This window comes from Manis javanica, chromosome 2 (genome assembly GCF_040802235.1).
Source record: "Manis javanica isolate MJ-LG chromosome 2, MJ_LKY, whole genome shotgun sequence".
Lineage (NCBI taxonomy): Eukaryota > Metazoa > Chordata > Mammalia > Pholidota > Manidae > Manis > Manis javanica.
In genome coordinates, this window is record NC_133157.1 from 200,513,912 (window position 1) to 200,526,003 (window position 12,092).

The 12,092-nt window shown below is 41.7% G+C and overlaps 1 protein-coding gene across 3 annotated transcripts in view; it reads right to left on the reverse strand.

Annotated features, from left to right (window-relative positions):
* Window positions 1-12,092, reverse strand: part of SAMD12 (sterile alpha motif domain containing 12) — a 392,988-nt gene that overhangs the window by 12,896 nt on the left and 368,000 nt on the right. The window lies entirely within an intron of this gene.

The window sequence follows — 12,092 nt, forward strand, 5'->3', positions numbered from 1 at the left end:
AGGTTTGCGGATCGTCTCTGGGCTGGTGAGTAATAATTTCCATTGAGGAAAAAGTTATGAGCTTGCATGTCTTAATGATAACAGATAATTTCTGTGTGTTGGCAGAGCTACAAAGCACGTTGCTATGAAACTGCGTGGATTGGGCTATTTCTTTTGTGTACACAGTTTCCCCTTAAAGAATCCACTTGGTATGAGTTGCAAACCTGCTTGGGGACCCTTGTGATTAATTGCTTGAACTGGCTGGTGGCCATCAGCAGGATCTTGCAATTTACCAGGTTCCATATAAAATTATGAAACTGAAGGTTTAATGGGATTCCAAGGTAATAGAACCCAGATGTCCAGGATTACAGTGTTTGAAATTACACTGCTTGCAAGGCTTCAGGGCTGAAACCTTATTTATTTCTTGCTCAGTAGATTTCCTTATTCCCATCTTTATGTCATCTTGGACCAGTCAAAAGCTAAGGCCCTCACCTTGACATATTGCATCTAGGGAAGCCATTCACATACCCACACCTATATCCAATCGCCTGGAGACATGAGAGCTGCCTACCTTCTGCCCAGGCTCTAGGGATTACCTTTCAGCCAAGGATATGGTAATTACCAGCCCTACTACCACCTTGCCTCTAGGCAGCACTTAACTTCCAAATTGCTTTCACACATTTAATTGCATTTTATTCTGTCAGGGTCCAGAAGAAATGGGCTGGGACAGGTACTATTATTTCCATTTGGATGAGGAAACCAAAGTCTACAGAAGAGAAAGGATAATAATCACTAACATTTGTGGGACCTGTGTGTGCCAAGTATTGTTCTCATGGCATTTTTGTGCGTCATTTCCTTTAAGCCTAGTAACAGCTCTGAGGTTGAGATGATTAGCAGTGACACTTTGAAACCCAGAAAACTAAGGTGCACAGAGGTTGGGTCACTCCACTGATGACTGACAGAGCCAGGGTGGAAGCTGGTACAGTGGTCCTTAGTGACGATGCACTGCCCCCTCCCTAAGGAAGCATCATTAGTATCACAGACAATACCTGAAGTTTGTTGTTCTAATGCAGCATTCGTTTTATATCATTTGCAAGATGGAAAACCAATCCCAGGCACATTTTTCTAATGGGAAGCCTATTCTACTCCTATTTCCTGCTCTTCTGCACAGCAACGCTGCCTCCTGAGTGCTCTGAGGAGGAGGATTCTGTTTAATGGCATCCCATCGGAAAAGAACATGTGACCCAATATGCTATGTCCTTTATGATCACGCTTCGACCTATCTTTGTAGCTTTATCCACCCTGCAATCAAAGACAAGGTAATTGATGGAATTTGTCCTGTATCGACCTTCTTTTGTTCATATGGTCCCTACTTCCTTCCTGATCCTCCTGCCAAATTCTCCCCTTCCTACAAGGCTAGCCTACAGGCTCATTCTATAAGGCTTCACATATTCCTGCAAAGCCTTCCACTCCTGGTTCTGAAACCCTATATGGTTTTGTTGAATAAATGGATCAACAAATGGAATACATAAATGTCATTTGTTGATTGCTGTACCAGGAATTATGTGAAACACTGGAGATAGAAGATGAAAAACAAATTGCCGTGGTCATTGCCCTCAGGAAGCTCCCAGTCTACGGAGAGCTACACACACAGGGACACCACTGCCACACACTGTGCTGCAGCTTGTACAGAACACAAGTTTCCAGCTGAGCGGGGAGAAGCCGGTTCTTATCACTGGCTATAGGTCTGGCTGGGGATTCTGCCCCAGCTTCATCCTCCCGCCGCCTAGTGGGGGAAACTTCATGTTTGAAGGGCTTGCATTTAATGAACCTTTGTGCAGCCTCTAGCACTTGCGTAGTCTCTAAATTGAGCAAATATATTATAAATAATTAAAGACAGAGAGAGATGTGATGGAGTCCCTCTCACTATGGTAGGGCAGCCTGTGAGCCTTCTGTGGAAGTGCATAACCGGGAGGCAGGCCCCTGGTGCTGTCCTTGGGGGCCCCACAATGGTGTTGGCCCTGACAGGGATGGGGAGAGGAAGCCCCCTGGCCTGTTCCCCGGACCACAGCTCTCTTCTGTGAGTAGTCAAGGAATGTTTAATGACCCGCTTAAAATGACAGTTCGGGCAAGTCGCCCCAAAACCCACTTCTGTTTTCAAGGGTTGGGAAATATTTCTTATTTTAAATAATTTGTATTTCAGGGCAATTACTCACATTATTTAGCATTCTGTGGCCCCTTATAAAGCTTTCTGTACAAATAAGTGTTTTTATTAGCTACTCTTCTCAACAGGACTGTGAGGGAATCCTGACAGTGGCCCAGGCCCATGACAAGCTCTCTCTGCAGAGAGTAAGTTTGGTATTAGGGGACAGCGATAGTGCTTCATCCCTATTTTTGAAGCCTTTGGAGACAGGAGGTAGACTGGTTGTCACATTGTGCAACAATCATAGCTCTTTAGAGTCACCCACCTGGTTGCCCTGCAATTTTAAGGAATCAGTATAGGATAATAAATAATAGGTTCTTCCACGTGCTAGATTTGAGATCGGTCAAGTTACTTAACCTCTTGGAGCCACAGCTTCTTCATCTGTAAAAGGAGGGAACACCTATGTGGTTTGCGGATGTTTTTGTGAGAACTACTATTTTTCACTGAATACAAGATGTAATTTTTATTGTACCTCTAAGAAAGGCAAAAAAACCCCAAACACTGCTAATTACACTGTGATCCCATGCTTTTCTGATAGTCCTGGACAAGACACAATATTAGCCTTTGTTGCTTTGAGATTTTTTTTTTCATTTATTCTGAACAAACTTTGTGTATGGGAGGCCATCCTTTTGCATGTACCCCAGTGATAAAACACAGAACAACCTGCTTCTACTTGTGACATTTTCCTATCTTAGGTGGTGTAAAGCCCATGATTGCTGCTTTGCAAAAATATATAAAATTGAGGTCATTTCTCCAATGCCAAATATTTGCCTCACTAATGTTACTCTATTTCCATGACTTTCAGCATACAAGATAAATTTTCATTTCAATGCCAAATTATAGTGTAATATTTCTAAAGACATTTTAAAATAGCAATTAAACTCAACAGGTGAAGGACTAATAGTATATATCACTTGAGTAGAGCAATGGAAATAGGAACAATCACAGCCAAATTCATGCAAACCAGACTTCCATATGACCTATAGTGATTACAAGACTGCCTAAATGTAAAATATATAATTCAGAAATGTTAAAATATGAAAAAAGCACTTTTGAGATGCAACCAAGTATGGAAAATGAAAGAGCATATATTATGGGTCTTACATCCAGGAGATGCCCAACAAATCTCAAATCCCTCCCTTTTACTAAAGAAGGGGAACGTGGTAAATCTCAAAAGAGAGCAGGGAGGCTGGGGCTCATTCTTTTGCAAAGAAGTAAGAAGCTGGATTTAAATCTAACTCTTGTTGGATAAAATTTACATTTTAGAAATGATAAAATCATGAGTGATCTCCAGGAAAACTGAAGTATTTTTCCAAACACAATGTGAGAGATGGTTGCAAATTCCTTGTTGTAGCCTTTCTCTCTCTCTACCTCATGCTGAGAAGTGGAATTTTTTTCCCTACTCCTTTGAATTTAGGTCCAGTAGAATATGGCAGAAATAACAGTGGGCCAGTTCTGGGTCTAACCTCTAGGAGGACTGGAAACTTCTGCTTTCTTCTTAGAAGCCAGCTACCATGCTATGAGTAAGTCAAGGAGATCCATGGAGAGGTCCATATGGAGGAGACTGGGTTCCCAGTTGACACTCCAGCTGAGCATGCAGCCGCCTGCCTGAACTAACGTGCCAGCCGTCTAAGTCCACCATCTCGGATGTGACTCTCCCAGCCCCAGCTGACAGCATATGGGGATGAAAGAAGAGACCCCTGCTGAGCCTCACCCAAGCTGCAAAATCCTAGTCAAATAATGACTGTTGTTATTTTGGGCCTTGAAAATATGGGACAGTTTGTTATGCAGCAATAGATCATCGAAATTCACTGTCTTGTTAATTTTCACAGATGCTCTGAGCAAGACCTATTCTAGAATCTCACTGGAAGTGGACCTAGATCTTCTGCCTCTTGGACTGAGGACCTTGTATGATTATTTTTATTTTGCACACTGGAGTTATTAGAACTTAAGCTAGACTTGCAGGGCTCCTCCTGTTTTACTCCTTAGCCCTCATCAGGCTTATGATGAGAGGGGTTTAGGCCAGTTCTAAAGGGTTCAGAAAGAGTAGAGTAAAAAAACACTCCAAAGGGGGAAATTTTAATATCTCACACACACACACACACACACATGTACACACATGTACAACCTAAAACCTTGGAATTTGAAAGTAAAGTTCAACTTAGATGCAAATGTGCTTGTGACAATCCCAAGCATTTTTAGATGATCTGGTGGTAGCCTCAAACAATAATATCCTCGGGGGAACAAGCAAGAGTCACTGGGGATTCATTCATCTCAGTCATGGCCTATTCAGAGTGGAATCTGAAGAAGACACAGATTACCTTGTTCACAAACTGAAATACAGTGAGTGGAACCAGTCATGTCCTTGTGACAGAATGGCTGCACGGAGAGACAGAAATCGGCCTGACTGCAATGTCACTTTAGACAACAACCTAGTATATTGCACATTTTTGTTCACTTTCTATGCCAGCATGTCAGGATCTTTTGTTTCAACATCTAGCAGTGTGTGTGTTGGGGTTATGGTTTCTGCAGCATGTCAGAGCTGACAGTAGGGGTGTGTGCTCTTGGTAGAGACATCGGCACCTAGAGAGGCCATGCCATCAAGCATTTCATCTTGCAATGCAGTGTTCAGCTAAAGAGGCTCAAGGAGATAGAGCTTTGCCTCAATGAACCTCCACATAGCACTGAAGCAGGAAGCCTTTTAATAGGCGTACATGTAGGATGCTGTTTACCATGGGTATGGATGTTAGAAATACAGTATTTAATTTATTTTGGAAATCAAGAGGTGGAGGGAAAGTAAACAGTGATGAATACAACACAAATAGCTGTTGTTTATCTTTGCCTTAAAGCTATAGTACTCATGAAATTGTAATTCTTTCCCATGACTTGCCAGCTGATGATGACAAAACTCCCATTTCTTAATGAAATTAGCAGTGTAGGAGACACTGCCCTAGAGCATGTGGACATAATAAATTAGGGAAGAGTAGAAGGTGCAGTGGAACAATGGCAGGAGGTGGGGGCAGAGGTTGGCTACGACCACTCCTCAGATGAGATGTTAAACAAGGGGGTCAGGCTGTTACTACATTGTTAGGAGAATTTATTTGAAGCGTTAAAAAAATCTGAAGGAGAATGATCAATCTAAAGGAACATAACTTCTCTACACATGAAAAAATCTTTGCTATTATTTTTATAAACCAAGTTATAGTCAAACTCTATTTCAAAAGTTAGGCTCTGACAATATTGATAATCTAGTACAGGTAATGGCAAACTATAGCACCTATAAGGCAAAACCAGCCCACCACCTGTTTTTATAAATAAAGTTTTATTGGAACACAGCCACACTCATTCATTTATTGTCTATGGCTGCTTTCAAGTAACAGTGGAAGAGTTGAGTAACTGCTACACAGGTCGTATGACTCACAAAGCCTAAAATACTTATGTGGTTCTTCACAAAATAAAAGTTTGCTGACCCCTGGTGTAGAATACCTAAATAAATCTAAATGTTAGATAAAGGCTTTAATATATAATCTTATATTATAGGAATTTAGCTGTTATAGGAGGAAAATGGCTGTTACTAAGTGCTCCCTACTCCATGGATACTCATGAAGTATCCTTTCATTCTTACTCAGAACAAGTTCAGTGAAGTAAGATAGCAGGATCGAAGTAGAAGGACCTATAGATAGTGTCAATTAGTAGTAGTTTAGTAGAGGGTTGAAGAAACAGAAAAAGTACTGAATTGTAGCAGTCTGGGGCCACTTGACCTCACTTAAAAAAAATAGAGCTAGTTTCAGTAATCTGGAAAACTTCTACGTATTGGAACTTACTCTGAATGTTTTTCAATAAATAAAATGCCAGCCGTGCATGAATGTGGCATGAAACTTCAGGAAACCAGTGTATGATGTTGTGCACATAAATATGTAAATAAGATAGTATGTAAATATTATATTACCAAGATAAGTATGTAAATATTCCTTTACGGTATACACACCCTACATTAGTTATTCCTTTTCAGACCCTGGTCTGTGCTTTCATCTCTTAGGTTCTTACAATAGTTTCTTACCTGGTCTCTAACTCTTTATTCTGCTCCAATCTATTCAAAGCACTCTTTTCACGTGAGTCTCCCCCTCAAAACTGTCATGTTCATCAGTACCTACCAAATGAATACTCACTGTGAGCAAGAGATTATGCTAGATTCTCAGGGAGACTCAGCGTTTGGGAAGGGAGTTTTTGCCTCCAACTGGCTTAAAATATTAGAGATGAAAGAAAACATACAGGAAGATAATAGTATAAGGTATTGGTTGATGCAAAAAAAAAGCTTAATTGGAATTCATGTAAGTGATCTCTGTTGCCTAGGTCAGACCTGCAAAGGGTGGGATTTGAAGCAGGTTTTGAAAGAAGGGAGAAAAATGGAGTAAGGGCATTCTAGAAAGTGGTGCCCATGTCCATTCAAAGACACCCCAGGGGTCCTCACTCTTCACAAGATAAATTCCAGTATACAAGGGTGGTTTTGAGTGTCTCCATGATCACTACCCAACCATCTTCACCTTCTGTAACACCCCTTAGAAATAAACTTTCCCCTGAGTACTCTCAGCGCCTCCTGACTGGTTTTTGGGGCATGCCATTCTGAATACCTGGAAAAGCTTCCTGTCCCTTCCTGCTTATCCCAATGCTACCTATTCTTTGAGGCCCGACTCTCCCTGGGGTCTCACCATGGGGCTGTAGTCCCCTGCTTGGTCACGTGCGGTCCTACTGCGCATGACTAGCACACCATTCATAACAAACACAGCTCAGAGCCCTCATCCTACAACACCAGAGTTAGTCTATACCCATCAAGACGAGAGCACCAATTAGAGGCTTGGATATTCAATCACTTCGGGAGCCTACATGCTTCCTCTCAGGTTATTTTCTTGTCCCACCATGAAAGTAATGAACAGTTCACAGCCTGGCATGGGTCTGCAACCTCTACTCTGAATAGCACTGCTGTCCAGTTTTACTTGATCTCTTCTTCTCATGAATCTTTAAAGCATTTATTGTCCATTTTAGGGGTTGAAAACTGGTAGTGTGTAGGCCAAATGTGAGTGAATTACCACCATGTAAAAACTGGGAGATTTATACTCTGAAAAATCAGCAGTAGTGGCATCCATGTCCCATATCCTCCAATGACAGTGAGTGGCTGGAGCTTAGCAGAGCTGCCTCTTTGGGTCCAGCATAGACTCTCCAGTTCTCAGTTCTCACAGTCCTCATCACACCTCTTACTGACCTCAGGCCAGCTCACCTCTATGAGCCCTCTAGGCATTTCTCTTGGCCACACTGGTCTATGATGTGCATTTTGCCACTTTCATTATATTCTCACACACTGATTGCATGCTGTGTATTTGTCTTGCATTCACAACTAGATACAAATTCCTAGAGGTGAGGACTGTGCCCTGTAGGTCTTCTCAACCTCTCTTAGTAGACAGCACAGTGCTGTGCACATAACAGTCAAGTGGTCAATAAGTACTTTACAAATAACTGAAAAAAAGATCTGTTCTGTCTAGGTTATAAATCTAAAGTACAAATCCTCAATCAATATAGAAGGTAATTTTGTAACCCTCTCTGGTGGATTAAAGGCAGCTACAAATTCTTTGACATCGCCCCCCCCTCCACCTCCCAGTGAGAGATAGGGGTCTATTTCCCCTCCTCTTGAATCTAGGTTAGCCTGACTGCTTTGATGAGTGGAGGGTGGTGGGATGGTGCTATGCCAGTTCTAGGGCTGGCCTGTAAGTGGATGGGCAGTTTCCACTTGATCTGTTGATTAGTCTGACAACACTGCAGGAGGAACCATGTGGAGAAGCCTGGAGAATCTATGGAGAAAAGGAGGGCCCAGCAGAGCCAAATTTCTAGCCATTCTTGCCAAAGCACCAGGAATGCGAGGAAGGCGGCCTTAGACCAGCTCTGCCACCAGTTGGGGACCACATAGGAACCATATTCAATGCGATGTGAGTCTTAAAAGTTGCCCAGTTGAGCCCTGCCCCAATTCCCAACACTCAGAATTGTAAGACAAAATAAAATGGTTGTTGTTTTAAGCCACAAGGTTTTGGGTGTAGTTTGTTACCCAGTGATGGATAAACAAAACAGTGAGTCTCCACTGTTTATCTGATTGGCACCCTTATTATCAACATTCAAGTCCTTATTCATCTTTTTAAAGTAACGGCATACACTGAAAACGCTAAGGCCTGTCTGGCATTCTGGGTAAATGGTTGAGGCTGCTCATGGATGGAGTGACCAGGCTGGGAGGTCTGCCCCCGGGTGAGATGGTGCTCGGCATACACCCCAGTGCAGGTGAGTACTTGGTTGTGCATAATTCCATTGTCATGTCCTTCAGTAATGGAAATGGTGAATAATATCTTGTTTCACAGCAATTCTTCTAGGCTATTATCATTATTTGTTATTTTACAAAGCTATTTCTCATTATTGTGGTCTACAAAATAATCTGGCCAAGATTCTGTATTTTATGACTGTTTCTGTGACTGTTAGGTTGTAGAAATGACATTTGACTGTCTCTAAGAAATGTTTCATTCCATTGCCAGATCCTAGGAATCTACAGGTCCTTAGAAAGGATACATTTTTAATAGAAACTTACCTCTTTCCCAAGGGTCTGTTTTAATTAATCATTACATTTTTCTTATACCATTCTTGTCATGTTGTAAAGTCACTTTCTCATTGTTCTCAAATATTCTCATGTGTGTCTCAATTTCTGGTTGCAAAACCTGGGATCTGATTGTCATAATCAAGATTTAAGCACAGAGAACCATCTAGACCAGGGTTTGACGAGGTAATGGAAACAGAGCTGACAGTTACTTCATCCATTCCTGATAGTTTACCCCACTGATAGTTTTCATTCTTTCCAAAGGACACCTTTTCTATATTTTGATATGGTCACTTTGTAATCACTTAACCAGAGATTGTGCAAGCGTGCAAACCTTTCCTTGTGCCAGATGTTTAAAAAACAGGAGGGGTGGGGGACATACTATGTATAGAGAAAAAAGATGACATATCACTATAGGAAATGATGCTATAAAGACTTCTGAAATTATTTGCACTAAAAAAAATAACAGGAGTAAAAACTTCTTGGACTTAAATTGGGATTGAAGAAGTGCTCATGAGAAAATAGACTCATGGTATAAGGAAATAACACACAGACATAATATTTTTGTCTCCCCTATTATGTATTTATGGTCTGGCTTATGCAATGACAAAAACATAAATTCAAACCTATATTAATTAAAACAATCTCTGCCCACAGGTGCTTCACAATATAGTGGAGAGGGAGATAGAAAGAGAAAGTAACTAACTATATTCCAATGGGAAAATTGCTGTATGAGTGGGGTGGGAAACTTGCTAGAATATAACAGAAATAATTAATTATATCCAGGGAGTAGGAAGCTGAGGTTATCTCCCTGTATAGCTAGAGGAATAACATTTCTGGAAGAGAGTTTTGCTTAAGCCCAGATGCAGAAGAATGAAGGAAGATAGTTGTTTCTGGAATGGCAAGATGTGGAAAAAAACACCAGATACAGCTTAGTCATAGGATGAGTTAATTGAGTGAGGGGTGGGGGAGAAAGCAGGTTGTAGTGGCTTGTAACCTAACCTAGTGTTTGGAGCCAGATCATGAAGAGACATGTATACCAGGCTAATGTGCTTAGAGCGGAGATTGTACCATGATATTTATTATTTAGAAATATGTTCTGCACGGGCATTGCTGGCAGGGTGATCATGTATTTGCCTTTGTAGCAATTGTCCTAGTTGCCCTTTTACATTTGTCAGAGTGATTATTTGATAATTACTAATTAGAGAACAGAGAACCATGCAAACAAGGCCCATGTTTGTTTTTGCTTAAAAGAGTGCCTAGCACCAGGCACAGTGCCTGGCACACAGCAGAGGTTCATTGGCGATTTTGTTGAATGACTCAGACTACTGAGTATTAATCAGTGCAGGCCAAGCAAGAGATGAAGGCTTGAATCAGCGTAATACCAGTGACAACTGGTAAGAGAGAAGAGCTGTGACTGACATTTCAAGAATGAAAATGCCAGGTTAACTCTAACAAGTGTGGCAGGAGAAAGGGTGGATGTTCAAGGGGGCCTCCAAGGTCTCCACGGTGGTGATTTGGGGAGGGGAAGGTATTAAATAAGCAGGATGAGCAGTGAATTTTTTTGAGAGGAGAGATAATGAATTTTTTTTTTAACATGTATCTGAGAAGCCTAGAGGACATCCAGGTGGAGATATCACGTGGGCAGGAGGCAGAATGTCACTGCAGAAAGAACCCAGAAACTAGGGTACCTTGGATTTTGTCTTTGTCACCACCTGCTGTGTGACCTAGGGCATGTTATCAGCTTCTCTGAATTCAGATTTCTAACTCATACAATGGAGATAAGAATCTCTGCCATAACTAACTCAGAATAATTCATAATATTCTAAACTTTGAAAATGTGCAACAAAGTGCTTTTTAAAGTATACAGAACTTTTTTGCAGACTCACAGTTTGTATTATCATTGCCCTGAAAGATTGTAGTACCAGTGAGTTCAAGGCCACAGGCTTAATGGGTCACCTGACTTGTCAAAAGTACAGGTAAGTCCTTCGCTTTTGATCAGCAGCCTTGTGAATGGGTGAAACAGCAGGGTAGCCTAGGCATATCACCAGAAGTAGAAAAATAACTTTACACATCTTCTGCCGAGAGTGACATATTCCAATGTAAAAAGAATGAAGAGATATTATTATGAGGATTAAGAGGTATGTTCTGTTGCTGGTGATGAGAAAACAACTCATGCTCACATAAATATATGCTCTTGGCAGGTTCTAGTGTCCTCTTTTCAGAAGGCCCAAACAAATCCCTTTAACACACCCTTCCTTCTAAAGTTCTCACTTTCCTGTTCAGCCACCATCTAGGAGCTGCACCTACACAGCAGGCCCATGGATTCAATGCCTGATTCAGAGAGGGGTGAGTCACTCCTATGTTCCTTCCTCCAGTATCTGGAGTTTCCTTAAAAGAAACTGAACTGTTCAGGATCCAAGAGCTGAAGACATGTCAGCATGCTGACTTTAGGTCAGACCCAAGGTTCCGTAAGAGCGGTGGACAGGAACAGAAAAGGGTCCTTAATTTAGAGAACTGGCTTCAAGATTCCTAAAACCAAACACTACAGCAGCCCTGCCCTGACATGGCGGTAGACTTATTGGAGACAGTCTCCTATTAGGAGCTGGCTCCTGTCCTCCAAATGAGTCTTGAGCATGAATTCTTGTGGGATGGAGAAGTTGAGTTTCTGAGATCAATCGAAAGGGCCCTATCTTTTGCCTGTCTCAAGTTCTTGGATGTGATATAAAAGCAATAATGTGCCCTGGGAATGAACTCGTAAACAGTTATTCATTTTATAGCATAATAAAAGTGTGGTAAGATTAAAATGGGATTTAGGCAGAGAATTGGGCAGTAAGGAGAGCTGGGTTTTTTGCCACCTTGTTTACTGTGTCGCTGGTGTGTCATCTTTAGTAAATCACCAGGTGGCTCTTGACTTCAGTTTTTACACCAGTGAAACATCTGAATGGCATGGTATGGGATAGGAGGTAAACAGGTAACGGCGACAACTATATAGCAAAGCCTTAATATGTGCTGGGCTCTATTCTTGAGTTGGGATATGTCAGTGCATAGAACAGGACAAAAGTGTGCATTCACGGAGCTTGTATGCTAGTGAGGGGCGAGATAATAAACAATGCGTGTACGTAGTAAATTACTTTGCATGTGGGAAGTTGATAGGCGCTATTCTGAAGGAAGACACACAGGGCAGGTAAGGTGGATATGGGGCATGAGAGTGGCTGGGAGGCATGTTCGCTGCAGGCCCTGGAGAGGCCTGGACTCTAACTCGGGCTAATGACTCCCCTC